We start from the raw sequence: 4,517 nt of genomic DNA on the forward strand, positions 1-4,517 counted from the left end.
CCAGCAGTGGCCGATCATGCGCTGTCCTGATCCGCTAAGGCCAAGGACCCGCCTGGTGGTGAGGTCGTGCTCTGGGGCCGTCCGGCGCCGGCAGCCATGGGACACCACAGACAGCCACACGTGGCACGGCCTGGTGTCCCGGGGCAGGGGCGGAGGCGCGCCCGGCTTTTTCAAGGCCCTCCACCTCCGACCGCCCGCCACTGGGTCCCGTGCGGCCATGTCCAGATTGGGCCCACGCTGATGCTGATCGGGGTCTGACCTTAGGAGGACAAAGGAAATGGGGTCCCTGTGACAGCCCCAGCCCCAGGAACCCCGAGGTGTTTGCCGTTCAAGCAACCCTCAGACAGGCGTAGCCCCGGGAGGAACCCGGGTCCGCAAGGTGCGTTTGAAGTGTCAATGATCAATGTGTCCTGCAATTCACACTAATTCTCGCAGCTAGCTATGTTCTTTATCAACGCGCAAGCCGAGTGGTCTACTGCCAAGAGTCACAGGCAACTTTTTGTTTTGTTCCAGACGTCGGCCCAAACCTGCCAGTGTAGGAGAGGCTGGGGGGGAGGCAGTGATGCCCATCCCACCTGCTGCGGACGAGACACAGCCCGGTGCCCCGCCTAGCTGCCCCACTTGGGAGTCAGCCGAGACCATTGGGGGTTTTAAGAGAAAACAAAAAAAACCTCCAGGCGCTCAGCCCGGGAAGCCTGCACGGCAGCAGGGCTTCCCACGGTGACAGAGGCAGGCCGCTCCATCGCCGGTCCACCCGGTCCCCGGTTCCCACTCGGCCTATACCCGGCCCAAACCCCCTCCGCTGCTCTCCTTTCAGGGAGCCGGACGGAGAGGTGGGCCAGAGTCGGGAAAGGCAGGGGTGTCTGGTCGGACTGCTAGAGTCTTCAAACCGCAGCCCAGGGCCAAGCTCCAGGTACCTGGTTAAGAAGGAAGGTCGTCCACTACGCTGGCGGGCCTGGCCATCGCTCGCCCACGGACGTGGGTGGCTGGAACCTTGATGCCCGCCCGTCGAGAGCACCTGGCTGCGCCACTGCTTGTGGCTCGCTGTTAAGATGGATTTCTGAACTCTTTCCTGGAGGGGCAGAGGTTCAGAAGGCCAGCCTAGTTCCTTGGAACAGGGTAACCTCTGGACAAGCCAGACCAATCAGGGTAGCGATGGCGGCGGTCAAGACTAGGTCTCAAGAGGGGTGAGGGTGACTGAAAGCCTGCAATGATCACACAAAGCAAGGGCGCTTACAAATTACTCCAGACAGGTGTTATATTAAAAATATAGACACATTTATTACAAGGCCTTTGTAACATCGACCATAGTAAAAAATCACGGTAAAACTCCAAAAACCCAACACATCACAAGCAATACAATATATATACAAGACCAAGGGGTCTAAAGAGTTAGAAGCACGAATATGCAGACCACCTAGATGGGGAGGAAAACAGGCAGTTCAAGTAATCGTTAGACCCAGTTCGACATCAGAGGCCACCTAACTAGAAGGAAGTCCGAGCCCTACGAAGAGTGGAGCCTTGTGCTCAAAAGTACCTGCACACGCGTGTGCCAACGGGCAAAGGAGAGTCTCTTCAGGGAGATCAGGCAGTTCAGAGAGGTGAACAAAACAATGATGAACAGTTCCCCGCTACTCAAGCGCGGCCTCCACTAGTGGGCAGAAGCAGGGCACGAGTACGGAAAAGGGTTGCTGTTTACGACAGCGGTGGAGAGCCACAGGCTCCTGCGGGAGGGCGACCGGTTAGGGTATTGACTACTCACTGGTCCCCGATGCAGGCAGACCCAGGCTTCTCCGGTTCCGTTTCGGTACTGGCACGTTCAGATGCAATCAGCAGGATGTCCCGACGCCGTGTAGATTCCGCGACAGCAGGAGTCAGGGTTGAGGGTGTCCCAAATGCAGCGAACACGCACAGGTTTGTTACCACAGCAGGGCAACTTGGCAACCGCATGTATTCCGGTCCCAAAGCACACGTCTCACTTCAGACCTGGGAATGCCAAGTGTACAAATCGTGTGAGAGTGCTGAGGACACGGGATTAGCAGTAAGCCAGACGGCGGTGACAGAGCAAGGTTCCTGTGTAGGCTGGTCAGTCCACTGGATGGCCCAGGGATGCTTCCGAAGGCTTACCTACAGGATTTGGTGAAGATGCAGAGAATAGTTGTTCCCACTATTCTAAAGGTTCGAAGCGCCAGTACAGGCCTTCTCGTTCAATCAGAGGCAGATGGGTCTCACAGGACGACAGCAGTGCAGGGTGCCAAACCTTCAGCAGGTCACCAGCGATTCCTCGACTCAGCTTCTTAGTTGCAGGATACTTGGCTCCTTATCCTTTGTTCATGAGAACTCAGGAGATCGACATGGTAGTGGTGTTTCCAGCCTCCTCTTATCCAGAGTTCCCTTCGCGCCAAAACGGAGAGGTCACAATGGGAGATCTGCTCACAAAACACTCACACCATACGTGGACCTATCACGGACCACAGTGGTCCCAGGCATTCAAGACACTCTAGACTCTCTGGCACCCAGGATGTGTATTGGGAACAGACATCCCAGCCCACATCCTGGAGGCACACACAAGGCATGCAGAAGCCCGCAAAAGGGTTGTGTTTCGCGGGAAAGTGCATGACCAAATAAGGACTGCCCCGGGTCGGCTCGACCTGGGGGAAGGTGAAGGGGCAAGACGGTCAGCGGACAGGACAAAGAACCTCAGGGCATGGCCATTTTTGGAGGCCAGGCCACCCATTTGGGCCAAATGCGGGAAGCGCGGTTAACATGGCAAAAAGGGGTTCAAAACACAAGGAAACGATAGCTGCCACCAGTCCCGTCCGTGACACACTTGCACATTTAATGATAAGTCCAGCAAGAGTTTCTAGGGCCATTGGAAGGACTAGATACCCAAGAGCGCTGTAATGTAAGTTACGGTGCACTCTTGTTTCATGTTGCTCAAAAGCTGCAACATGAGGAAAGGACTAAGGGAAACAAAGTCTCCTGGTACTGACTGTCTTAAGGGCATGTCAGTTTCCCCGTAAGAATGGAGCGAAAGCCCAGAGGAGGTCGGCGGAAGGCTGCACTTCTCCGGCAAAGTCTAGATCAGGGTGTAAAACAACAGCAAACAGTTTGGGGGTTGCCATATGGAAGGAAAATTACCTACAATCATGAAATCTTTCCTAACACTCGCCTAGCATGCTGGGTCCCTGTCTTCCCTGGGGAGGCGTCCCTCGAGAACGGCTGGGCTTCCCTTGGCTCCCATCTGCTCCCACTCGGGGGTTTCGCTGCCGACCGCAGTGCGCCCGCTCCGACGCCTGGCCCGCTGGCGGGTTGGGGTGGAGGAGCGCGCACCCTCCTGGCGCGGTGGCTCAGGGGCCAGCTCGGTGAGGAGAGGACGGGGGCCGCTTGGGGCAGGCCTCCCTCTCTCCGGTCGGGGGGACATCCCCCGGCAGGTTAACCCAACCCCGCCGGGTGTCGCCGTCCATCTGCTGGGCCCGCGGCTCTCCCTCTGGCTGCTCCGCCGTTAATGATCCTTCCGAAGGTTCACCTGTGGAAACCTTGTTACGACTTTTACTTCCTCTAGATAGTAAAGTTTGATCGTCTTTTCGGTGCTCTGCCAGGGCCGTTGCCGACCCTAGTGGGGCTGAGCCGAGGGCCTCGCTAAACCATCCAATCAATAGTAGCGACGGGCGGTGTGTACAAAGGGCAGGGACTTAATCAACATGAGTTTATGACCCACACTTACTGGGAATTCCTCGTTCATGGGAAATAATTGAAATCCCCAATCCCTATCATGCACGAATATGCAGACCACCTAGATGGGGAGGAAAACAGGCAGTTCAAGTAATCGTTAGACCCAGTTCGACATCAGAGGCCACCTAACTAGAAGGAAGTCCGAGCCCTACGAAGAGTGGAGCCTTGTGCTCAAAAGTACCTGCACACGCGTGTGCCAACGGGCAAAGGAGAGTCTCTTCAGGGAGATCAGGCAGTTCAGAGAGGTGAACAAAATAATGATGAACAGTTCCCCGCTACTCAAGCGCGGCCTCCACTAGTGGGCAGAAGCAGGGCACGAGTACGGAAAAGGGTTGCTGTTTACGACAGCGGTGGAGAGCCACAGGCTCCTGCGGGAGGGCGACCGGTTAGGGTATTGACTACTCACTGGTCCCCGATGCAGGCAGACCCAGGCTTCTCCGGTTCCGTTTCGGTACTGGCACGTTCAGATGCAATCAGCAGGATGTCCCGACGCCGTGTAGATTCCGCGACAGCAGGAGTCAGGGTTGAGGGTGTCCCAAATGCAGCGAACACGCACAGGTTTGTTACCACAGCAGGGCAACTTGGCAACCGCATGTATTCCGGTCCCAAAGCACACGTCTCACTTCAGACCTGGGAATGCCAAGTGTACAAATCGTGTGAGAGTGCTGAGGACATGGGATTAGCAGTAAGCCAGACGGCGGTGACAGAGCAAGGTTCCTGTGTAGGCTGGTCAGTCCACTGGATGGCCCAGGGATGCTTCCGAAGGCTTACCTACAGGATTT

General features: G+C 56.4%; 1 non-coding gene across 1 annotated transcript; it reads right to left on the reverse strand.

Annotated features, from left to right (window-relative positions):
• Positions 1-333: 333 nt before the first annotated feature.
• LOC138489974 (5.8S ribosomal RNA) lies at positions 334-487 on the reverse strand. Its single transcript, XR_011275059.1, has one exon. It is a non-coding gene; the product is annotated as a 5.8S ribosomal RNA (ribosomal RNA).
• Between the last annotated feature and the right edge of the window lie 4,030 nt (positions 488-4,517).

This window comes from Ambystoma mexicanum, chromosome 9, assembly GCF_040938575.1.
Source record: "Ambystoma mexicanum isolate Mex_15411 chromosome 9, UKY_AmexF1_1, whole genome shotgun sequence".
Lineage (NCBI taxonomy): Eukaryota > Metazoa > Chordata > Amphibia > Caudata > Ambystomatidae > Ambystoma > Ambystoma mexicanum.